Here is a 27,254-nt window from a genome sequence, read left to right as displayed (position 1 = left end):
AAAATGAAATTATTTGCAGTATGGTAGACTGTGAAATTGGGAAACTTAAGTCTTAAGTCAACTTCCCCAAGGAGTTTGATGCTATAAATGAGGAAGAGGCAGCATGGAATAAAGTGTGGGGAAGGTAATCAACACACGTAAGCAATCAAATTCCATTGCTTTCTGTGGGAGGTGTGCTCAGAAAGTGGTAGCTCTAGCATAACCTGAAGAAAAAGGTTTGGTCTTGACCTCAAAAGGTACACTCTCATTGCACTTTTGTATGGGCCTGAAAAAGTGGCCTTCAAGATGCTGAAAAGTGACCAGGGCAACTGTTATCATACCCCACATGTCAAGAGTGTTATTCATGGCAAAGCTAGTGGGTGTCTAATGCATTGCTTGGCTGTGTTACTTTTTAAAACGTTAACTAAATCAAGTGTGACTAGAAAGTTCATTACAGTTATCTTTTGGTCTCAGTTTTAGCTCAGTATTTGTTCCATTTCTGTTGCTATGGAAAAGCACCCCAAGAAAAGCAAGCACAGGGAAGAAAGCGTTATTTTTTTGCTGATAGTTAAGAGGGATACATTGTGTGTGTGGGGGGGGGCGCAAGCAGGACACATATGATACAGGACTATACAGGGAGAAAGACAGAGAGCATAAGAATCTGTGAGAACAGAAAGTGGAAACAGTGGGGCCAGGCTCTAAACCCACTTCTTAAAGTTTCCATATGCTGCCCAGACAACACCACCAATAGATGACCACATGTTCAAATACATGAGCCTGTAAGGGACATTCCTCATCAAAGCAACCACACAACTCCAATCTGCTTCAACTCTTTTTCCACCTGGATGCCTATTTGTCTAGTTTTCTTTATCCTTTCCCTAAGACTTCAGACTATCTTTCTCCTGGTGAATGATGATGTACTATGTTATCAGCTTGGGCATCATCCATTTTCACAAAATTCCATGTGATCTTTTCTCCAGACTGTCTTCGCAATGCTCAGATTTAGACAAGAAATATAACAAACAAAAAACAAACAAACAAAGCTATATTAGAAAGGGGCCAGTCTGCTGCAGTGAATTTTTCAATGGCTGGTCCATCGTTGGTTAAAGTGGAAGTGGTCATTTGACTGCTAGGATTGTTGGGTGGTGATGGCTCACAGTTGGGTCCCTCTGTAGGTGTTACCCTAAATGTTGGAAACTGCCTTGCCTAGAATAACCCTTCCTTAGTAACTGCAGACACCCAGGAATTTCTCAATGTCACAGGAAGGCTTGGCGGTTGACCCCAGGGTATTACAATTCTGGACAGTAAATCCAGTTCCAGGACAGCTCAGGGGAGTCAGTTGTGCTTGTGATGGTAACAAGAGCTGCTGTTCTTCCTACCCTCCTTGCCATGTGCTGTCTCCAGGATAATCCCCCCTGTGATCTGCTGCATGCAAATCTCAGAGTTCTAATGACTTTTCTTAGGGAATCTTACCTGCCATCATTGCAAAGCTGATTATGTCATTCCTCTGCTCGAAATCCCTTGCCAGCAGACACAGTATCAATTCTTATGCTTGGTCCAGAAAGGTTGGCTCTGTTCCTTGTCTCTCTCCTTTGTCACCACAGGCTGCCCTTCAGCAATACCACAAATGTATAGATGCACATCCCCCATGGTTTCTTTGCACATGACCCCTCCCTCCACTCATTCTTCTGTTTAATAATCAGTTATGAATGGTTATTTCCTCTGAGAGGTTTTTGCTGTTCATTTGTTTGGCTTTTAAATTTTTTTTTTCTGGTGTGACAGTGCTGTGGGTTTGATCCCAGGCCTCCTACACACTAGACAAGCATGCTATACAGTTACGACCCCAGTTTTGTTTTTATAGAGTCAGGGTCTTCCTATTGTGACCCAGGCAAAGCTTGAACTTGACAATCCTGCAGTCTCTGTCACCTGAGCATTAGAATTACATGTGTGCACCCACTCTCAGCTAGGACTATGTAGCTCTTTGCATAATAATTTAACATCCAACATTGAAACTTGTGTTTGCCCATCTGCCCTCCTGCTAATTGGGGTGTCCTTAGGTAGAGATGTCCAACACTTAATGAGTTCCAATACATTTTTAAGAAATGAATGAGTCAATGAATTAATGAAAGAATGAATGAATAAACTTGAAAATGTTTGAATGAAAGGATAAAATGTAATGAAATGAAATGAAAGAATGAATAAACTTGGAAAGTGTTATTATTACAATTAATGAGCATTTGTAAATTTATGCTAGATGTGATTCCTGTGTCATAGCTAAAATAGTATGTATTGTTGATAGTGTCTAATTTTTGTTTTGATTATGAACTTTCAGTTTGACCAGTAACAAATCCAAGTACATACTTTGAGAGAAAACGAAATCCAAGCCTTAGATCTTTAAAATTGGTTCTGTTTATTTAAAACAAAGAGCTGGTCATTGGTGGTAGTGCACCTCTTTCATCCTAGCACTCGGGAGGCAGAGGTAGAAGGATCTCTTCGAGTTTGAGGCCAGCCTGGTCTACAAAGCTACACAGAGAAAACAGTCTTGAAAAACAAAACAAAACAAAACAAAGAAAAAAGAGGGAAAGGGGCGATCTGGAGGCGGGGACACTAAAAACTTCAGGGAAAAAGTGGAAAAAGATGAAGAGGGACTTGATTAAATACAATTGCCTAGAATGTTCTTCTTTTTCCCAAGAGGCTTATTTTTTATCTCACTTTTTCACACTGTAAAATGTCAAATTAAACTGCAAAGTTAATTCTCACCGCAGAGGATGGGATTCTAAAGGTATTAATTAAGGATTACTGGGCATTTAATTTTATTCCTTGCAGATAAATCTCTTTAATAATTAAATAATTATTTTTACATCTGTTTATTTATATAATTATAGGATGTTACAATTCAACATCAGGACTTTAAACTCTAGCTTCAGAGCCTTGGGAGACTATTTTAACATGAGAGCTGTGCTTATTATATATTTGATTTTATGATTTATCATACTAGGGTTCCTTTAAATAATTTTTCTCTTCAAAGGCTAAATCCTTACCAGGAGGAGAGCCCATCTTGCAAGAATTTACTGTAGGGTGGTGTGGGGCTGACTCTCGTAAAATGTGAAGTATCTGTTCCTCTTTCTGTTAGAGCATTATCATCTTTTTTTTTTTTCTGGTAGTACAGTGATGTGAAAACAAGATAAAATGAAAATAAACATTATATGCTTGAAAATTCATAGGTCATGTAAAAAGGCCTAGCTTCCTATGTCTCAGACATTGAAATATTCACAAAGTTGGATTCATTATCTTCCTAACAAATAAGGGCTGAGGACATTGTGAATTCTAGTTGGGGAGGTGGTAGGGGAGGAAGGGAGGGAGAAGGGAACTGGGATTGTCATGTAAATCAATCTTGTTTGTAATTCAAATAAAAAAATGATAAAATAATAATAAATATTATCTATCAAGCAGGTAATGTTTGTACACATACACACATACACACACACACACACACACACACTTAGAAAGGAAACAGCAATGGAAGTCAGGGTACTTGAAATGGTGCCAAATATTAGTGATTTTTAAATATAATCATGCACTATTGTTAAAATAAAGTTTTAACTTTTTGTATGTTGATGGAAAATATATTTGCATTGAAGCACATTGCCTCCTCATCACCCTGGTGGGCAGAGATTATTATTACCAATAGTGTAATACAGGTATCCAGAGAGCCTAGGATTCTGCCTGTGAGGATTTAGAGCCTACCAAGGTACCAGCTGTTTTGCATTTAAGAGGATAGGAGTTAGCAACATTTTGTAAGAAATAAATGAGCCTTCAGTACACTGAAATTTCTGGTAACCTCTGAACATGATAAACACTCTTCAGCAAGAGATCAAGATAAGAAAAGCACCTGCGATGACTTAGTTTTAAAACAGAAAAGATGTCACCGTAGAAATGTGGGTAGTGGCCAATATTTCTTCAGTGATCTGCTTTTGTCTTTTCCCTCCATCTTTTTTCTAATCAGTGCTATCTCTATAGTTCAGTGATACTTATAAACCCTGAAATGCTGATCAAAACAAAGCAAACCACGATCTGCCCAAATATCACAGCCCAAAGTGTCAAGTTCCACTTTAACCCTGGCAAGTAATTTTCCACTATATGCTTGATAGAATGCTTTCGGTCAATCTATGCTTTCATTTTCAGTGAAAACTGTACAATATTTAAAACAGCCAGACAAAAATCAAAATAACAAAAAGTTGGAGTGTTTTTTGTTTGTTTGTCTAAACTGTACAGAAAGCAACACAGTCCTGAAACCACGTGGTGAAGGGCTGCTAATAGGCAACACACTGATGAGATGCAGTTAGTGTTTCTGTCCCTTGATTGGCATCTCAGAGAACTGGTAAAAAGTTTGAACAACACCCTTCTTTAAGTCAACTGTGTAGGATTTTAAGCTCATAACTTTCTAGTACCTTTGCCTATTACATAATTGATATGGACAAGTAATCTTATACATCTTTGACTTGGGGTCTTGCAGTGTAGCCCAATCTGGTCTCAAACTCATGTGCATTCTACCTTAGCCCCTCGAGAGTTAGGATTGTAGGAGTAGATCATCACACTTGGCTATTTATAAAACCAGTTCAAAGGAGTAACTTCAGCAAGTTGTCATTTCTGTTCTATTAACTAGATTGTTGTGTCTATCACCCACAGATTATTATATACATACTCTCTCTCTCTCTCTTTCTCTCTCTCTCTCTCTCTGTAAATATCCTTTTAGAATCACCAGCCAGTCTGTGATCTCCCTGTAATACCTATACCTGCAGATGAACTGAAAAACTAAATGCCAGAGCAAAGATGTGATTCCCAGAACTTGAGCTAGGTATCATAGCACAGTGTCCAATAGGTTTGGAATGGAAATATAGTGATGTCATTAATAGCATATTTTCTCTCATCAAAATTAGTGTTTTTAGCCAATTAAAGAAGATTTTAGCCAATTAAAGAAGGTAAAAAAATCAATAACAATATAAATACTGGAAAACAATAGGCAGTTTACACTTGAAAAAGAAGATAAACAAAAGCCAAATAAAACTACATTAAAACACTTATTCTTTTTTTGTTTTGGTTTTTCGAGACAGGGTTTCTCTGTGTAGCTTTGGAGCCTATCCTGGCACTCACTCTGGAGACCAGGCTGGCCTCGTACTGACAGAGATCCGCCTGCCTCTGCCTCCCGAGTGCTGGGATTAAAGGCGTGTGCCACGAACGCCTGGTAGAACACGTTTTTGTATAAGGAAGTTGGGTAAGGTGGCAAAATGTAAGCTAACTATACAAATGTCCATGAATTCCCCCACCCATGTGATTGCAACTTTGATGTATAAACAAATACATCTAATTTTACAGTGGCGTACAAGAGCAAACATTCATTTCTTATTAATACTACATGAGAGCTGCAGTTCCATAGGTCTTCCAAGCTTCTGTGTGTCTTGCTGGGTGTGCTAAACATGCAAAAATCTAATCCTTTCCTACCTGAAATGTACCCTGGGTTATGTTTCAAGTTAGCAATTTTGATGAAGGGGATTATTTCTACCTCTGTGTTTAAGACCACGCTTGCTCCCAATTTGATGTGAAATAATGGGATTTCAAGTACACAGTCCTGTGATGGGGGAGGTACTTCTGTATATATGTTTCTCTTATTGGTTGATGAATAAAACACTTTTGGCCAGTAAGGCAGGAAGATAGGCAGGACAAGGAGATGAGGAGAATTCTGGGAAAGGTAGGCAGAAGAAGATCTCGAAACAGTCACCATGTAGATCACAAAGGAGTAACAGGTCTGGGCATTCTCCAGTAATCCAAGACCATATAGAAATACATGGAGTATAAGGACGTGAGATAAGAGATACCATAATAGAAGGAGACATTTAGGTTTACAGAGAAATCAGGCACTAAGGTAATGTTTGGAGATCTACAAAGATGACACCAACTAACAATCTAAGCAACAGAGGAGAGGCTACCTTAAATGCCCTCCCCTGATAATGAGATTGATGACTGACTTATATGCCACCTGATAGCCCTCATCCAGCAGTTGGTGGAGGTAGAAGCAGATACCCACAGCTAATCACTGGACGAAACTAGAATTCAGTTGCAGAGAAAGATGAGTGAAAAGCAAAGGGGTCCAGACCAGGCTGGTGAAACCCAAAGAAACAGCTGACCTGAACAATGGGGAGCTCTTGGCCCCCAGACTGATAGCTGGGAAACCAGCATGGGACTGATCCAGATACCAGGAACATGGGTGTCAGTGAGGAGACCTCAGATATCCACGGGGCCTATGGAAGGCCTCACCCTCCCTGGGGAGCAGAAAGGGTATGTGATAGGTAGGGTTTTATTTGGGGGAGGGTGGTAGGGGAGGAGGGGAGGGAGAGGGAACTGGGATTGACATGTAAAACAATCTTGTTTCTAATTCAAATAAAAAATGGAAAAAAGAAATCCATGGAGAAGTAGTTTTTGGTTAATAAATAATTAAGAGAGAGCTAGTCAATAAGAAGCCCTAGACATTGGCCAACAGTTTAATAATTAATATAGCATCTCTGCATGTTTGTTTGGGGCTGAAGCAGCAACTGGACCTGGCAGGACAAGAAAATTACAGCTGCAGTCCTGTTTCAGTTCACTATTGTTGAATCATTCATCTGGAACCATTCACATCAGCACTGTGGGAATGGAGTCCCAGGGCACTAATCCAAATATAACAATCTAGTTGTGACTTTTGTTGTACTATAGAGTTTTGTTTCCAACCCAAATGTCTTCTGTCAGTTATCTACGTATCTAGCAACTTTACATGGTAGCTTGGATGTAAACTAAAATACAAGAACCTTCATGGTTCTTCACATTTGGCTCTGCTCTGTTGCAAGCCAGAGCTTGGCTCCAAGTCTGCTTCACAACTATTCTCATTCTGGAAACTAGGCTGAAGGAGGGAACCTTACCTGATGCCAGAGAGCAGAAGCTCAGAGGCTAAGCATAACCAAACAACTAAATTTGAAACTTTTGCTTTGAGTTATTTCATGTCTACTCACATTCATTGGCCAGAGCAAGTCATATGACCAGTATAAATGGAGAGAGGAAGCTCTCTGGAAAACTGTAAAATGTTATAACCTGCTTCCTCTGAAAAAACAGCCAGGGTTCTAAACCAACCACTGAGCCATCTCTCTAGCCCTAAAATTTCTTCTTAATATGTTCCTATATTATTATTTAGTATTGTTTTACAGAGAATTAATTCAGATTGATGATATGTAAAGTATATGTGAGTTTGGTTGGTTTATTTATTTATTTATTTATTTATTACTAAGTCATAGCCTATACTGAGGAAGATGAACCCATGACTTTGCTATATACTTGAACCTATTCTTTATACAAAGGTATTGACAAATTTGGGTTTCAGCCACTATCTTTAAGCTGCTGTATCCATCAGTTTTCCATCACTAAGACAACTTATAAGAAGGGAAGGTATATTTGGGATCACTATTTCTATCTATGATTGCTTGACTCCATCGCCTTTGAGCTTGTGAGCACTACATCATGGTGGGAGCATGTGACAGGGGAAGTTGTGTATCTTATGGCATTCAAGAGGCAAACAGAGAGAAGGGAGGGCTAGAGTTCTAGTAGCTCCTTTCAGAGCATGCCCACAATGATCTAACTTCTTCTAATTAGGCCTTATCTATTAAAAGTTTACTACCTCCCGCCTCTCAGAAGTACAATGGGCCTGGGACCATGCCTTTGGGGAACATTTCAATCCAAAGTACAGCAGCTACTTTAGAGAAATAAGTGCAATACAGTCTTTTGAAGTCTGACGTGCTGGTTTTGAAGAGTAATGAAGAATGCTGATGATGGCAGTTGGCCCTTGATTCCTTATCTTCTCATTATTAGAGAGCCCAGTGAGCAAGATATTTGTTCAGTTTATATGTACAAGTTTAAAGCATGCTAGCTTTTAGTAAAAATGTAGCAAGATTTGAAATACTTTCATGCCTCTCTTATTAAGATACTGTTGGAGTGAACTCCATCGTCAAATACCAGCATGTATAAAGACAAAAGAATGATTCCTCCAGTCTACATATAAACTCATCCTTTTGGCTGTAAATCAAGTTTTCCTTTATGCACCAATGCACAGATACATTTATATTAGCATACACACAAACATGTAGTGTTTTGTAAAAGAGTGTTGTATATTTTCCTGAAACTTATTTCATTTTCTCATCTATATGCAGATGTATAATTCATGTTCATGCTAAATAACACCACAAGCAGATTATGGTTCAACTTGCATTAGAAGATATTAAGATGTGTCAGTATGTTTTGTCTCTGAGATAGGGTCTCACTATGTAGCCTAGAATGACCTCAGACTTGTCATGAAGTCCAGGCTGCTCTCAAACTTGGCAATTCTTCTCACTGAGCCTATCAAAGAATGGGACTATGGGCAAGTATCACCATACCCAACTGAAAAAAAAGAATACTATGTTTTCATCCAGCCATATGGTATAAGTTTTAATATACTGAGGTTTTTGTATTCCTCAAGAAAAAGAGATTTTTCTGTTTTCTTTTTTTTTTTTTTGCTCTGAAAATATTTAAATTTTTAAAACAAAGACTGGCAAAGCAGAGACTTTTCCTTCACATAAACAGAACCATGCTCTGTTTCTGTAGAAAAGTCAGGTCTCAGAACACAGTAGCTTTAGCAGATGTGAAGGCAGTAGTAGGCACATGATACTTCATGCAAGTAGTGTTTGAATGAGACTGGGGATTCCTGGACTCAGGGGAAGGCAAATAACTCCAAATAAACATTACATTTTCTCAAGTGTATCCAGTTGGTAGTTTTGCTTTATTTTTGCTATTGTGGAGATGTATATCCTTTCCATTTATTTTTAAGTAGTAATCATTAATATAGTAGACAATTATTGGCTATTATCTATTTCTCCCCTGGTGATATTATAAATCTGTACTTATTAAATATGCTTTGTGCTGTTATTCAGGTTTTCATTATGTAATGAAATACCTGGAGACAGCCTATGTATGAAGAAAAGAAGTTTCTGTGGCTCACAGTTTTGGATGGGCAATGGCCTGATGCTGGCATTAGCCAGTTCTCATAAAGTTTCTTGGCTATCACATCATGTTGAATTGCAATGGAGGGTGTGTGAAGCTGAGGAAATGTTACCTTTCAAACAGGAAGCCAGAGAGGTTGGGTGGGGTCACACTCTGACTTTTACAACAACTCTATCTCAAGAACTACCAAATGACCACACAAAAACTACCTTACTCCCTGCCAGTGCCATGTCTTAATGATCTATGGACCTCTCACCAGGCCCCACTTCTAACTGGCCCCGTCATCTCCCTGGGAACCAAGTTTCTAACACAGAAGACCTTGGAGGTCAAATCATCAATTCCCAACACTCACTTGGCAGCTTAAATCATCTGTAACTCTAGTCCTAAGGAATCTAACACTCTTTTCTGACTTTCATGGGCACCAGACATGCATATGATGCACAGACATGCATGCAGACAAAATACTCATACACATAAAATAAAATAAAATAATTTTTAAAAATTAAAGTGGAAACTAAGAATAAAAAGATGTTGTATAGACTATCCTTTGTGTTTCATCCGTTTTGGTGGGTGCAGGGGTTGAACATATTGGGTAAATACACTACCCCTGAGCTGTACTCTTTAGCCCACACCCTTTTATTCACTGGATAACAAATCTTCATAAGCCCAGGAACTTCTGAGGAAGCTGTGCCCTCAGCTTGTTGCCAAAGATTTATCTGAGAGGCCATTCAGCAGTTAATCCAGAGCTGTCCTCTCTTGGATCCCAAGTATGTCTTACCTGATGTTATCACACTAAGTTTTTCCAGAGATCAAAGCATTGTTTTCCTACAAGTAGTTTGATGCATCGTATGATTGCCCCTAGGAACTTGTTGCTATCCTTGTGTTTGTACATGACTTGTGGCTAAAGGTGAAGTAAAAGAAAACAGCTGTTTTCTGAAGCCTTCGGGGCTGCAACCAAAACCATTATCTTTGAAGCTCTTTCAGAATTCTTCTGAACAAATGAGGGGGGGGAATCAATAAGAATGTGCATTTAATCGTGTTCCAGCAACATGGAATTCACAGCAAGAAATTTGGCAGGATGAACAAGATCAGTTATTTGCTGCGAAGCATCCAAACCCCTGCCCAGAAATCTGTGGGAAACCCTGCCCAGCAATCTGTGAGAACTCCTTGTAGCTCCTGAAGGTTCTTTCATGGGAAGTCCTAGAAGCCATGCCTTACCCTGAGAGGATGGGAATGCTAACAACAAAGCTCTTCTATTCCCCCCGAAGTCTGTTCATGGTCAAAGCTAATGGAGTGATCTTTGGGGATGTGTATATAGCTTAATGGTAGAACACACTTACCTAGCACACACACTGCCCTGGGTTCAACCCCCAGTACCAGAAAATGAAAAACAACAACAACAAAAAGCAAAAAGAGGAAAGATATTTGACCAAAGAATGTGGGGCCTTCCATTTCAGAATATCAAGGAAACTGCCAATTATCTCAGCTTTTCAAAATGAATACTTTTCTTTGGTGCTTGTTATGCTTGCCTGAAAATAATCGAGATTTTAAAAAATTAATATTAATGTCATTATGTAATATATATATTTCAGGTGGTTGTAGCTAAAATCCAGCTACAAGAAGATACTCTAGTGGTAAAATAGCTCCCTTCCCTTTATTTCCGACTTAATTTTTGAAATACTTTTGGGGGTCATGTAAAAATATCATATAGTCTACTTGCAAAATAAATTCCAGTAGTTTTTCCCACACACTGCGGCAGAAAGTTCCATTAGGAAGTTTGAAAGGAGATTTTTTTTTCTCACATTTTCTACTTCTGGAACAGTTGCCAAGAAGAGATTTGGGGAGATCAAATTCAATTAGATTGCAACTTCCAGAAAACAACTTGCAAAAGTTTTAGAGAAAATAGTTCTTATTTCATCAAAGGTAATGGAGCAAGTCTTGTCCCATCTTACCTGATTTCCACTGGCTCTATTTGTAATGTCTTCCTCTTACTTTTACATTCCTGGCTAGAAAAGTAAAGAAGCAAGATGGATGGATATTTAAAAATAAAAATAAAAAAGCAAACTTCTTATCTTGTATTACTGCTTCACAATCTCTCCTTACCTCTGATTCCCAAAGAAAGTTCAATGACAGGCTGAGTATGCACATAATACTATAAAACACATTCAGATGTATGTGTGACACTCAGGTCTTTAATTGCTGTGACAAATATTGATAGTTTAAAGGAGAAAAAAACTTATTTTGGCTCATTGTTTTGGAGGTCTTATTCCATGGCCACTTGGCTCATTGATGTTGGGCCATGGTAAGGCTGAACATTGTGGTGAGGTGTATATGGTGGGACAAAGTAGCTCACCTCATGGGGCGGGGACAGGAAACAGAAAGACAGACAGACAGGGTACAATGAGGGTAAGATACATGCCCCCATTGACTAACTTCCTTGAACCTCCTAAAAGTCCATTTAGCTTGAACTCATCAGTGGCTTAGTCAACTGATGAAATTCGTGCCCTTATTATTTAATCATCTCTTAGTAATTGAATCCAGCAGCTTGGAGACCAAACCTTTAATGTAACAAGCCTTGCAGGATGGAGGCACATCATACATAAATTCATACATATATACATAAATACATACATATCCATAACACATACCTTAGGATAATAGTCAGGGCTTACTTCTTTTTTTTTTTTTGTCATTTTTCCAGACAGGATTTCAATGCATAGCTCTGGCTGTCCTAAAACTCAATCTGTAGACCATGCTAGCCTCAAACTCAGAGATCCACCTGCCTCTGCCTCCCAAAATCTGGGATTACAGGCATTGGCCACCACCACCAGTCCAGGTCTTACATCTAAAATAGAATTGTTTGTATTAACTTTAGCTGTAATACGAAGCCAAAGGAATCAGGTTTTAAATGAGAAGAGTTCTTAGAATTTCTCTTTGCTTACTTTCTATTGCTTTTTAGAATGCATCATTTTATGCACCAATACTGACCTAATTGCCATCACTGCATAAGCCATGTACTCAATGCCTCTCAGATAGCGTTTTCTTCCCTGAAACATTAGCTAAGCTAATTTCTCCTTGTCTTTCCTATCTCAAACTCAGCAAGCCATGTCTTCCATGGAATAACCTCTCTATGAACCCATAGTTCCTTACTCAACCTATTAACACAGCATTTCCCAACAACTATGCTGCCCATGACCATTTTATATGGAAACACACTCACGCAGCATCCATTTCATTCTCTCAGTATTTGTCAGGTGTCTAATATTTATATATATAATCCATGTAGCTATGCGTGTCATAGAGGAGTCAATTTTACCTTGATTTTGGTGACAGTATGCAGCCAGAAAAGAATACAGAGAAAAGGAGACACTGAACAGAATACTGAACTGAAGAGGCTGCTCTATGTAGAGGGACAAGTTGAAGGAAGAGAATCCCAGCCAAGGGATGAGACTGCCTAGGAAGGAAGTGAAGAGCATCAATAACTAAAAAAGGGTAAAGAAGTCAAGGGGTTGAAGGCAACAAAGAGCATCAAGAACTGTGGCAAATTAAAGTGTTCACAACTTTCTCTGAATCTTTGGCATGTTTTTTCATTACCCATCCTAACTGGGGTTAGATGATACCTCACTACAGTTTGATTTGCATATTACTGATAGCTATCAAGATTTTTGTTCCATTTACTTTCAGGTCTTTATATTTCTTCTTTTGACAAGTGTCTACTCAAATTCTTTCCCGATTTTTAAATTGAGTTGCTTGGGGTTTTTTGTTTTGTTTTAAAGTGTTTTTATGTTCTTTACATATTCTGAGGAAGCATCATATTTAGTTCTGTATGTTCTAGATATTGCCTCTGTCAAATGAATAGTTGACAAATGTTTTATTTTATTCTGTAGGTTTTTATTACACTATATGATCAAAGAAAATGAAACCAGAACACCAAAGAGACACCTTAAATCCTTGTTTATTATTGTACTATTCACAACATCTAAGATATGGAATCACCTTAGGTGATCTTAAGAGATGAATACATACAAAAATGTTGCCTGTAAACACAGTATAGTGCTATTTGACTATAAAGAAACTGGAATCCCTAGAGCCAGACAGAAGGCTCAGCAGTTAAGAACACTTGCTGCTCTTCCAGAGGATTCAAGTTCAGTGTTCAGTTCCCAGCACCCACTTCAGGCAGCTCCCAACAGTCTGTAACTTGAGCTTCAGGGGATCCAATGTCTTCTTCTGTTCTTCAAGGGAACCCACATGTATTTGTGCGTGCGCAAGCACACACACACACACACACACACACACACACACACACACACACACACACAATGAACTACAAAAAAAAAAAAAAGAAGTTGAAATCCTGCCATTTTCAGCAAAATGGATGGAACTGGAGGACATTCTTTTAAGTAGATTAAGCCAGACCAAAACCAAAACCAAAATTATAGTCTCTCTTTTATATGTAGAAACTAAAAGATGATTTGGGAATCACATGGGGCACATAGACATCTGTGGGACTATAACTGGATCTTATTAGTATGCCCAGTTAATATGCAATATGATGAAGTAAATGAAAAGTCATTTAGGGGTTGTATATGAAATATTTCAGATTTAAACATTGGCAGCTAATTTAAAGTCTTAACAGAGGTTAGAAACACACACCTTAGGGTTGAGTCTGTCTGCCACATACCTTTTTATGTTTCTAAACTCAAGGTCGAGCTCTGCCAAACAAGCTATGGTTACAAGGTTGTGTGGGAATCACAAGGTCGTGTGGGAATCATGCAGTGACATCTATCATGGGCCCATCCTGGATGTTCCTCCTGGGCACATCAGTGCTGTCAGGTTTGTGGGAAACCCTGAAGGGTCTCACACCCCTGAGTGAAACAAGAAGATCTAGAAAAACTGCCCTGAATCATCAGCCTGTGCTTATTTATGCTTTAGACATTTGCTTAGTCTGTATTTCCATCAAACCCCTCCTGCCTCAGCTTCTCAAGCTACCCGGGGGAGGGAGGAATACGAAAAAGTGAACATAAACGGGGAATAAACAAAGACACAAACATAGACCTTCAGAGCTCTTTGTGGGTAAGAAAGGGAAGAAGGAAGTGAGATAAGGAGAGCAAGGAAACTGCCACGAAGCAGGGGATTGTGGCCAAGGAGGTCATTTGTCACTGTTATCCTTAGTCTGTTTATTCAGGACATTTTTTTTTATTAATAAGACGTGAAAAGTTTAATGCCTTTTATTTCTGTCCCCCCCCCCTCTCTCTCTCTCTCTGTGTGTGTGTGTGTGTGTGTGGTGTGTGTGTGTGTGTGTGTGTGTGTGTGTGTGTGTTTTGAGTAGTTAGCATCCCCTGACAAATAATCTAGTCTGAAGAAAGAGACCCACATCTGCTTCACGTTAACCTTTCTACACAGGAAAACAGTCCCGACTCTGCCCAGTTTTCAAACTTGGAATTGTCTTGCATGGAACTAAAAAGCCCTCACACACATTGAGATTAATCTTGTGGTGTTGAAACTTCTGGAAACCTGGCTTGGAATGTCAGGATTAGAAATCCAATGGAAGTAAGAGAGGTGTGTGGCTAGGACAAGAGTAAGGGCATACTCTGCCTCTGTAGGAATTCGCAGTACACAAATAAGAGCAGCAATGGCACACACACTGATGAGGGCAGCCTAATGACAGCTTCTGAGGCGGGTTGCTTTGTTGTAATCTGTGTTTCTCAGCATTGCTGGAAGGTATGCAATTTGAATTGTGTCCACTGGAGAAAAACTAACAATGTATGTCAATAACCCTGAACTGTCTGGCCTGGCCTAGTACTTTCTGGAATCTAATTTGAAAGTTATAAAATAGGAAGAAAGTTGTGTGCATTAAGGTTTTGTGTTAAATTTTATCTTGAGATGTTCTTAGACTGGGCTTTAGTTCAGTATATTCTCTTAGGTTGAACTCCTATGAAGCAGCCAGAGCTGAAGGTTCTTTTACTGTGACTTAGGAGTCTGGTGCATATAGAAAAAGCTCCCCACGGGAATAGGGATGCAGCATGGGGCTGAGGAAGAAGCTGGGTAAGTGTTCCAGCCTAGTGCCTAGTCTAGTCTCACCATGATGAGCTCTGTTACAGCCTTGTCCTAGCTTGAAGCAAGAGACTTCTTGTCTAGTGTTGGCTTACTGGCTGAAGGTCACTCCTGGAGGGAGGGAACATTTTCACCTGCTTTTCCAAGCAAGGCAGTTTGTGTCCACTCCAGAGTAGGGTTCATTCCACTGCAGTTGGGAGATGGAGGCACTGGCTTGGGAAGGCAGCCTGGGTGTTGGCCTTCTATCCAGGAGAATAACTAAAAGTCACATCATACAGAATCTCTCATAATTTGTGTCTGAGTGGAATTAGGGCAGATCTTCTAGCAAGAAGGTGTGTTTGGTCCCTTTTTCTTCTGTAGTCAGGATGTCTCTTTGCTTGAGAAAAGTTCTTCCATCAGAAGCTACTAAGTCATTTCTCCAATAAACCCCACTCTGGCCAGAGGTAAACAACTGAGGAGATTGCCAAAAACAAAAACAGGAGCTGCTGCCCGGTGGGGATCACAGTCTGCCTTTACTAATTTACAGGGTGAGGAGAGTTAACCTGGTTAACTCTGCCCATGTGTATCACAGTTACAGAACGGGTGAGTTAGACGAGGCCACCTCTCATTCAGGCACATTTGTCCTGTTCAGGCTCAAGCTGGGGAGTATAGGACTTTTAATTTAAAAAAAATGTGTTCCTCTGTGCAAGCCTTTGACTGTCACAGGTGGCGGTGAGTCAGGATGGTCTTTTGCATTTGATCTCAGCTTTCGTTTCCATTTTTAATTGTTTGATCTTCCCTGGAAGAATGTTAAAAGAGAAATTGTAAGGAATCTCAAAGCTGTCAAAAATTGCCCGACTTCTGCCAAGTTCATTCAGGAGGGTTTTAAAATAGAAATCAAAAAAAAAAAAAGAACTTGCACATTTAAAAACTTTGAGAAGTCTTTTAAATTCAGGTCTTCAGTAGAAAGACTTCCTTTGTAAATCAGATACCCTTATTTCTAAATGCAGTTCAGAAACAAATGATAAATATTCAGGGTAAAGGTGATAAATACAAACCACTGAGGTCTTTCTAACTGCATCTTCAAATATATTCCAGAGACAAAGGATGTAGTAAGGATTTTGAAGACTGGACAGAGAAATATAGAATTCAGGTCAGGTGCCCATTTTCAGTCTGAGCTGTTTCACCACTTAACAACCATGGTTTGAGACAAAGTTCTTAGTCCCTCTGAGCCTTGGACTCTTATTACAAAGTGAGGATGTTCTTTCCCTCTTAGGACCATGTGGTAGTGTGAGAACACAGTGGTTATCCGGCATGCTGAGTCAGCACACCTGGCTTTCACTGTTGACAAGGCTACAAACTAGCATTATGAGCTAGCACATGAGCTCTCCTGTGCCTCGGTTACCTTTCCTAAAAACTGAATGTAGGGCTGGGGAGATGGCTTAATGATTAAAGTACTTGTCAGGTAAGTGTGAAGGCCAGAGTTCAGATCTCTAGCACCCATGTAAGTACGGGCTAGCCCGGGCTGCTTGTGATCCCAGAGCTGTAGAGATATGGGCAGGCTATCCCTGGAGGAGCAAGCCCACTTGGCTTTCTAGACTAGTCTCTCAGGGTTCAAAGGAGAGGCCCTGACTCAATAAATAGAGTAGAGAGGAATCAAGGAAGACACCCAAGGTCAGCCACTAGCCTACATGTGCACACACATGCAGGCACATGTACGCACATGTGGACACACATGCACACAGGCATACCACACACACAGTCATGCAAAAAGAAAAGCTTAAACAAAATGGAGCTGGCAAATGGCTCAGTGGGTAAAGCACTTGTGGCACAAGCCCTGTGCCCTTCATTCAATCCCTGGTAAAGTAGAACAATTCAAGAGTGTTGTCCTCTGACCTCCATGTGTGTGTCCACACACACAGTAATAGTTAATAATAATAATTTTAAGAAATGAACACAATAAGACTACTTATCTCCTAGGGGATGATTTGAGAATTAAGGAGTAAATACTGTGGAACACTTGGAAAAATATTTGGCACATAGCATGTTTACCACATCAGCTAATCAAATTTTACTTTTTTATAATAGATATATTATAAAATATGTAATATAACTGTGTGTGTAAAGAGAAAGAGAATATGTTAAATGTATAACAGATGCTATAACAAGGATTTTCTCTATCTGTATTTCATAACATGGGTCATAGTCTTCATGAATGCTAACTAGGGTGTTTGTTGTTGTTTTTGTTTTGTTTTTTATATGTCACAATTTGGGAAAAATCCATCCTAAGATAAGGTAGACTTTATGTGTGAACTCTCCAAACAAGAGAACATCTAAGTAAGTTCTCAAACTTCATGGTGTAGTATTCTTCCATCACTTCTTTTTTCCTTTCTTTCTTTCTTTCTTTCTTTCTTTCTTTCTTTCTTTCTTTTTGCATGATGGGTCATACTGACAACAGTGCAGATAAAACAGTCACTGAGAAACAGGTATTTAATAAAAGTAGCCTGAGATACAGAGAGGCACAAAAGACAGACCGAGTGAGCATATGGGTCATGAAAATGAAATGTCACAGTATCAATATTGCTATCATCTTGAAAGTCTTTTTGTTTAAACTGAGATGGGGAAGGAGTCAACCTTAAGAGGTAGACCCTAAGAAGCAAAGAAGACCCTAAGAAACAACCCTGGTTGTTTCTTCTCAAACATTCTATTTCTAATCACCAGGTCTACCTGCTGCCCCATGCCATGATGGTCTGTCTACCTTGCCACAGGTCCAGTGGGGCTAGCTGATCAATTGATAGGCTGAAATGTCCACAACTGTAAACCAAAATCACTTCTTTTTTTGTCTTCAGAAACCAAAAGCCTCAGGCATAAGTTACAGTGATGGAAAAAACCCAGTAACACAAATATGTAGCTGAGAAACTAAAGTCTATATAGGGTCATTAATTTTTCTTAATAACCAGGTAGCCCTGTTTCAATGCTGCTCAAGGTACAGGGTTATTAGAGCCCTAACTTCCAAACAAATGATCACCTAGGTTTTCTTTACAGTATTAAGACTAAATAATAACTAAGACAATGTAGACACAGTGAAATATGTCTTCAAGGTAATAATGATCATGCAAGTATTTCTACTTAAAGACTTCTTTAAAAAACAATTGAAGTGTGCCAACTCTTACACATAGACTCAGTCACTCTAGCAACTCAATTTAGGAAAAAATAAGGTTGGAGCAGGCCATCCAAAACTATGAAACTTGTGCAACCAGAGCAGTATAAAAACAAAATTGGTTCCTGGAACAATAACCCCAAGAGCCCAGTTTAGCTGTTATGCTGGCCAAGTGCTCAAGACAACAGAGGTAGAGGGGGAAGACTGGGGCAGTGGTGAAGGTGGGGGAAGATGGTGCCAACAACAGCTCTGGCTGTCAAATGAAAGCCATCAAGGCTATTTATGGGGGTGAATGTGGTCTTCAAACTGCCTTCCCTAGTTGATGATGGTCATATTCTGATCCTGTTACAACAAGGACTTTTACTTAGAAAAAAAGGTCAATTTTCTGATATTACTAATCATATTCCCATCAAACAACTATGTATGTATGACTTTATATGCATTTTAGTTTATCTGAAGGGATTGAATTGGGTTGGAATTGTTTAGAACAATTACAGATCCACTTACTGAAAAACACTTGCTGTTGGCCATTTAAAAGAGAGTTAGGATTTGAATTAAACAATTGAGGCTCTTTAGGGGACTCAGAAGTGCATACAGAAATCAGGTGGATGGTAGCAAAATAATAGGATGCATTGTCAAATTATAGACAGTGAACATTCAACACATGGGAAGCACTGTTCCTTGATACCTATGGATTAGGCCACTTAATTCTCACAGTAATCCTTTTAGGGTTTTCTGTTAGCATGTTTAAGATGAAGAAAGTTAAGCACAGAAAAAGGCTATTTTCGGAGGCCATGTAAGGGGGGCCACAGCTCCTAAGGCTACACAGGCACCTTCTCCATTGACTAGCCTTTCAAATGATGTCTCTTAGGTTGGCCTGATTCCTGGATGTGTACATTTGAATGTGTACAGTGTACATTTGGGCTCATGGTGAACTCTGAATCACATCCACAGCCTCCTCAATCACAGGTAGAGATAACAAACTCAGATGCCAGCTGTGAGAGAATTTCTTAAAGCCAAAGTGGGGAGGAAAGGAAAGAAAAATGGACAGCATGGAGTTTCTTGGTGGAGTTCTGGAACGGGCTATCATCAGCCATTCCTCGCCTGCCACAGACCCCAGCCCTGATATCCCGTTGTACTATCCTACAGCCCTCATTGTAAGGAGATCAAGAAGCCTTCTGTTGGTTTAAAACAGGTTAACTCTGGAAGGGACAGTCTATTTCTGTTGGAAACTTTCTTGGGATATTTGGGATCCATCATTAATACCATCCTGGTTCCCTTCTCTCCTGAGGAGGAGGCATAAAGTGAAGTCAATATCAAAATAAATTAGGAAGAAGAAGATACGTTGAGGGAGAGAGAGAAAGAGAAAGCCAGGAGGATGAGCCCTGGGATTCAAGGCGGTAGACCTGGGAGGGGCTTCCCAGAATACAGGATATTCAGAAAGCACCAGCCACAATTATGTAGCCAAATGCCTGATGGAACAAAGTAGCCAGAGAGATTTAACATCCATCCCAGGTCTCTGTTTGCTTTCTACCCTCAGCCTGTTTCCAGCTGTTTCTAACTTCAAAAGGATTAAAGGATTGTGGCTTGTTTCAGGAGTCATTGAGTGGGAGGGTATTTATGGCTGATCCCAAGGCTTAGGAGTCAGAGAAGTAAGGAAACCTTGATCCCACAAAACAGGTGGAGACACTGAAAATCAAAGCAATTGGGTAAATCCAAGAATTTTTGAGAGAAAAGGAATTAATTGATATAAAGAAATAACCCCCCATGGGGGTACAGGGAGGCCATCTGGAGGCTGAACCCTTCAGTAATTACCCCACCCCAAGAAAATTGCTAGGACCCGTCTACTTGGGACTGAGAGTGACTTGCATTGTCTAACAGGTTTGGGAGATCTAAGATAGTCTTTGCCTAAGAGTAAATAGGTCTGTATTCATTTCTGTTTTAGAACTAGACCGTGTTTTTCAAAAGAAATACAAATGTGTATGCATTCATTCTTTATGTAGAAACATCCAGGGTATCAATTTTAGCTTCATGTGGTGAAATGGTGAGACCAATGAAGAAAATAAAGTATGCCATAGAAAAGATAGGGATCCAAGCATGTGGGGGGAGATTTTTGAGCTGTGAGGGATAATGATAACTAGGAATCCATAGCTGGGGCTCAAGAGTGCATGTTCACTAAATTTTAAGATGTTGGATAGACAAGGTCTAACTGAGAGGCAGGTATTTAAATAATGGGACCTGGTAAAGGGGTGGGGTTTAGGATAGTATGTCTCCGCCATGTCCTTTGCCACAACTGTCATCATCACCTCTGGTGAAAAATCAACAATTTAGAGTTGTCAGCTCCTCCCAGACCCACTAATCCATAGTTTCTGGGAGTATGGCCCAGGAATCTAATCTTTAACAAGCACCATGAAATATCTCCTCTTCTCCACATTAATTTTGGTGACTTACCATAGGTTTTGGTTTTATTAATTATTATCAAAAACTTAGGTGCTCAGACAATAAAGGAAAACAAAAATCCCATTATATTCCAGAATTACAGAGTCTGGAACAGCCTTAGCATTTGTAACAGGATAAACATCAACACAAATACAAGGCACCTAACATACCTAGCTACGCAATAACTAGGGCAGAAATGTGGGTCAACTCACTAAACCATTGCATTCATGTAGTTTGTACAAATCTAGGTTGAAATCTCTGCGACCTTGGACATAGATGCTGGCACCAAGAGGGTGTAGTAATAACACAGCTAAAGAATGCTAGCTCCTCCCAGGTCTAGGATAGGTGGCAGTGATGCTGTTTCCTGCATCTGAGTTGCTGGAGAAAAGAGATGTCACAACTAGTGCCTTCCATTTCCCAGTAACAGGTGGAGCCAGCCCTGGCCTTGGCTTTTCTGTTCTGTATGGATGTGCTCTTTAAAGCCCTGGCTTTCTGATTCCCCTCCAGAGGCCCAGAACACACATCATGGAATTTACCAAGTCCCTGCTTCCCTCTTCCTATGACGTGCCTGGAGTGGGAGCTACAAATGGATCAGCCATCATGAGCAGTGTAGTTGTTCAGGAAGATTCCATTCTGGGCATGCATTCCTCCAGCTTTGCTCTGAAAATGTAGATGGCTTACTTGGGGTCGTGGGTCCTGTGCAGAGCATCCGCACTGTGACTATTTCCTCACTCTGACAAGCTGCTCTTCTGGCCCATCAGGGGCCTGTGAAGACAAGGTGAGCAGGTGGCAAAACACTTGCAAGAAAACACTGGCAGCTTCTTTCTACCTCCACCTGACCCCCATCACCGTGCATCAACTCATAGGAACCAGACCATTTTACTGGCATATTTCAACAATAGTCACTTAGGGTTAGTTTAGGTAGTGGGATCTTTTTTGTCTTATTCTCTATTTTGTTTTTAAGATTTATTTTTTTATTATTTTAAGTGTGTGTGTGTGTGTGTGTGTGTGTGTGTGTGTGTGTGTGTGTGTGTGTGTGTGTCACAGGCATACATGTTTGAGTGCAAGTGCCCTTGGAGACCAGAGGCATAGGATCCCCTGGAGCTGGAGTTTTAAGCAGTTGTGAGCTGCTAGACATGGGTGCTGGAAACCAAGCTTGGGTCCTACGTAAGAGATTAAGAAACTACTGAGCTCTCTCTCCAGGTCCTGTTCTATTTTTGAAACAGGGTTTCACTATGCAATCTAGGTGGCTTTGAACTTACAGTCCTCCTGTTAGAATTTCAGGCATGCAAAACCACACCTGGCCTGCTTAGGTGGCGAGATCTTAAGCACCTGTGAGAACCAGATGGCCTCTCTCTTGCTCTACTGATTTTGTACAGTCACTGATTGTCAGACATCACTTTTCTTATTCTCAGTAGTTTTTAGCTAACATTTTACCCCATATGCCTAAGGGGCCCAAATGAAATCCCAGCATGGCTTGTAGAAACTATGAAAGGCTGAGGTAATGTAACTGTAGAAATAAGGTAATGCCACTGGGGACAGGCAACTGTACCCAGGCCAGATTGGTCTGTGTCCATTAGCTCAGGTAATTGGGAAGGGCTGGAATCTTCAAGGGATACCAGACTTGGCCTCCTCCAACAGAACAGTATTCCCAGACAAGTTCAGAGGCAAGGACAACCAAACTTTTACACTTGTAAAAAAAAAAAAAAAAAAAAAAAAAAAAAAAAAGGTACAGAAGTTCTCCCATGAGAGTCTGTGGGGGAAGTTGGAGAAAAAGAACCCATGCCTGGGTACCTCTCTACCCAGCTGCCAAGCAGCACAGGAAACCACAAGAGGTGCTTACAAAGGCTGCATCTTCTTGAAGGTTACCTTCACTTCAACATGGCTGAGTGGGCATGAAGATGGCTTTCTGTCGGCTGTCATGGGTCCTCTACAAGAGCTCATCTTCATCCTGAAACCTCCCAAGGACAGGAAGTGAGTGTGCTTAGCTCTTGAGGATCCCTCCTCAATTTCTCTGTGGAAGAAAGATATGCCTCTGAGAGCCTGTGGGTTTTAGCCAAGTATGAGCAATTTGGCAAGTTTATCAGAGCAGCCTGTTAGATCGTTCTCCTGAAAGCTGTTCCTGGAATGGTGAAAGATCCAACTCTAACGGCCTTATCTAAGAAACCCCACTGGTCCCACTCCACTCTGCGTTTTTCATTTTGGAGCAAACAGATGAGACTGTCAAGAAAAGACCCTGTGGTTTGCAAGGAAAAGAGAGTGAAATTTTTAGTAGAAATTCATCCATCACTTCACTCCTTAGTAAGCAAGAAGGGAGAAAGGTGTTAGTGGCATACAACCAAATATAATAGCCTCAGCTATGTGAAACTCATGGTACGTCTTGGAATTTTTGAATCTGAAGTTGTCCATGCCAAGATACACTTGGGAAACACAACCTGAGAAAACAAAGTTTTAAATAAAGCATTCTGGCATCTTTTTCTAATGACACATACAGTTCTGTAATGTACCAAGCTACGTCTTTCCTTCCAACTTGAGAGAGTGTAACATCATATATGTCTGGCCCTAACCCAGGGGAAAGGTATGACTTGCCCTTCCCCAAATCCTCTGTGGCAGCTGACCCAAGGGGCCTAGGAGGACATAGAAGATAAATATATCATATTCTTCCTCTAAGGTGTTGAGGGAACCTGTCCACACTCCTCTGGTTTTAAAGAGTAACTATATGACTTGAGCTGGGCATGGACGATATCTGTCCCCATTTCCCTCAGTTTTAAAGTATAAGTCTATGTAGAAGACTTGGGCTGGGTTTGGCAATGCCATTGTCAAGCCATTCTGGACCCAAGCGAAGGATGGTTAAGCCCTCTTTCATGTTTCTAGAAGTGCCCCAGGAAAGCCAAATCATCTTTCTATGAGCTGATCTCACTGAGAGTTAACTCCATTTCTGCTAGAAGAGTCAAACTCAGTGTTAATATGATCCATCTATAGTTTAAATATTCCAACAAAATATGTGAATTTATTTTTGTGAGAAAGCAAGCAGAATGTTTATTTGGGTCATAGCAACAATCATATCTTTGGCTTGTGTTAAGGATGGTTGGTCTCCTGTGTGTAGCTAGAAAGTCACAACATGGGAATTTACAGAATTTTCATAAAAGCAATTGGAATGATAGTGTTTTCATGGGCTCCCAGGGTGAACGTTCTATTAACAAAAGATGCTTGGCTCTCCTCACACCTGCTCAGTTCTCCACAGGGGCCCAAGTGATACACGTTCCAATAGAGCAGCGCCAATAAAATCAAATAAAAATGAGGTTCCCAGGATGAGAATGGAGATTTACAATATTACCACAGTCAGTGCATTGGAGGAGTGGAGCTTTTGGAACTGGCTTTTAAAGTAGAAAATTATTACAAAAAGTAGATTTGCAGCCATAAATCATGTAATTTTGACCGTTGAACACTCTATTATACAATGTGCACCTGTGTGTATGTGTGGAGGGTGGGAAGGGTTCAGAGGTGGAAGAAATTCAAAAGAGGTTGAAAGGGAAAAACTCTAGCAAAATAAGAATTCTTTTTCTTTGCACATTTCTGGAAAAAGTTAGGGAAGTTTTGTAATATTTGCCTAAATTAATGTGTTTACACCCAACAGATTAATGTCTTAAGAAAGTAAAACGTGAAAACCCACTAAATCCCACATTTTCTAAGAGGCCTCTCTCTATGGAAAAGCAAGGTAACAACTTAATTCCCTTAATTACTAACACATTCATATTTGAGCACAATTACAGTATTTCTAAGGTTTGTCATTGTTTGGAGAGTCACAAACATCCCTAGAATATTACATTGACAGCCTCTTTTATGGTATGAATGTGGTGTGCCTTGTGCTGAAACTTAATCACCACTGTGGAACACTAATAGGTTGGATGGAGAATGGAAACATCCTCATGAATGTATTAATCTGTTCAGTTAATGAGTTATCTAAGGATGGATTTTCTGAAAACCAAGTTTGGCAAGTTCTTCACAATCATATTCATTCATCCCCATCACTCACCAGATGAAGCCCTATACCATCTCAGGGATGCCAAGCAAGAGGCTTTCTCTGAGGTTCCTGACCTTGGATGACAACCAGGTCAAAATAAGCCTCTTTTCTTTCTAACTTATACAGTCTGTATCATTTTGTAACAGAAAATGGACTACATATACGCAACAGGCCACATTCATTACAAATAAAAGGCAAGGTCTTTCACCTTCCTTCAAAGAACTTACTTTTTATAAAAGGAGCAGAAAAAATGACAAATACATAAATGATAGGAAAATTTCATAAGAGGAACATGTTCTTATTCTAATCTCTGTTAGTACAAGAGGAGAAACATCTTGAATGGGAACCCCTTCAGAGTAAATATGGGTAGGAAGATGGTTAGCTGGGAGACCAATGAGGACCAGGTCAACAGCTCTACCCGGAAGAAGGATGTGCAGGACAGTGGAGCCAGTGAGGGAGGACCCTGGATCAGGAAGGACCACTGGAGAAGCTATGAATGGGAAAGGGCAGAATGAGGTGAGGCTGTGGGGAGCTAAAGAGACGGACACTCTAGGGAAGGAAACAGGCTCAAGGGGGAGCATTTATTGATTGCCATTCATCCCAACATCAATAACAAACACCTGCTGTGTGTTAGGTTCTACCAGATGCTGCAGATAGGAAGACTGTGTTAGTTACTTTTCATCTCCAAGGCAAAATATCCAACAAAAGAAATTTAATGGAGGAAGGGTGTGTTTTGATTCAGAGAGTTTTCAGGTTATAGTGTTGAGGAAGGCATGGTGGCAGAGCAGCTGTCTGTGGTGGCATTCATGGTAGTGGAAGCATATGTCATAGAGACCTCACACTGCAGTGGTCCAGGCAGCAGAGAGCTGAACCAGAACCATGGCCAGAATTAACAGGCAAAGGGCCACCCTTAGTGACCTATTTCTACAGCCTAGGACAACTTTCTAATGGCTCCACGGCCTTAAAAAACTGTGCCGCAAATCCAGGACCAGGTTTTCAAAGTAGGGATAAATTGGAGGGGCTATTTTTACATTCACATAACAGTGACACCAACCCTCAGGGGGTCTTGGGTGATCCCACTTCTCTGTGATGCCTCTTGTAAAAGATAGAGATGTGTCTAAAATTCCCCAAGACCAGCAGAGGGTGAGAACACAGGAGGCTGCCAGCAAGGACAGCCACATGTGTTGTTCCCATTTCAGAAGGGCTGTTCATAAAGGAAAAACTCAGTATATTGGCTCCTACTTGTCATAATTGACTCTATGACAAGGAATTATAGGCATCCAAGAGTAGGAAGAACATGCCTAGCTGCTCAGGAATGTGGAGGGAAGGGAGTTATTTGCTTTGGATTGAGTTGGTCGCTCCTCAGTGTGCTATAATGGTGCATGTTCAGTCAGTTTGCTCAGTCTGGAATGGTCTTCAGAGCTGGAGCCTACAGAGACACTGTTCTTAGAGGAGGTATCTCAACAAACTTATGTGTCTGTTTGAAGTGTGAAGGATGCAAACATTTCTTATTAATCATAAAGACTCAAAAGTGTACAAATGGATTCAACATAGTTTTGGAAGTGAATGTTGAAAAAAATGTAGATACTTAAAAGTGGACCTCTCTCTCCACACACCTGAATCTCCTCTTGTTTCACTGCTGTGACATATGTGATGGTTGGTATTTATGTGTTTACATACATGATCCAGGGGTGTTCCCAGCTTGGCTTCTGTAACTCTACTTTCAATCCTACTAAAGAAGGAATGCAGGACTGCTCAGTAGGTGATGCCCACTACCATTTGTGGCTGAGAAATATTCATACAGAAAAAGCATAAAAGTTTTTCTCATTATTTGTACTAATAGAATATAGTATATTTGTATCAATAGTAAAAGTGTCTTGACCAAAATTTTTCAAGAATACATTTTTCTTGATTTTTTTTTCAGAGCCAGTGTTTTTGGGACTTCATCAGGATCACCTGTCTGCACTTCTCACTTGGCAGAGTCCAAACAATAAACCAGAAACTGTGGAATTATCCAACTGTCCCCACTCCAAGATTATTTGGATGCAGGAGATGGGTCACAGCCATATTAGTGACAAATTGATGTCATTGAAGTTTCTGTAAAACAAACAAAACCAGCAAAAGACAAGGCAGGTTCTCAGGCTATTCTGTTGTTAGTGGCCTCCCTGTAAAGTTAAGCAAAATGAAAACCCAGTGATTAAGGATTCTGGTAAAGCTCAGGACACATAATTCTAGGGTTGTCTAAATTAGGTGTCCAAACATGGACAAACATGGACATTTGCTGTAACTTAGGCCATTTCTTGGCTTGCAGGTACTAAACGTTGGTTAACTGATGAGAAGGGTTCATTTCCCTGCATTTCTGGCTTCCTGCTGCCTCATTCTTTCAACATTTGAAAACAGTCAGCAATCACTTTGAAGTGGTATCTGCCCTTGTCCACTAAACTCACTTCCAGCTTGAAAAATCTCATACAGCAAGCAAACATGTAAAACACAAAACAAAACAAAACAAAACAAAAACAAAACAAAACAAATATTTACCCTTCTACCCACAGATGAGTG

The sequence above is a fragment of the Cricetulus griseus genome, chromosome 3, assembly GCF_003668045.3.
Source record: "Cricetulus griseus strain 17A/GY chromosome 3, alternate assembly CriGri-PICRH-1.0, whole genome shotgun sequence".
Taxonomy (NCBI): Eukaryota; Metazoa; Chordata; class Mammalia; order Rodentia; family Cricetidae; genus Cricetulus; species Cricetulus griseus.
This window is presented reverse-complemented; position numbering follows the sequence as displayed.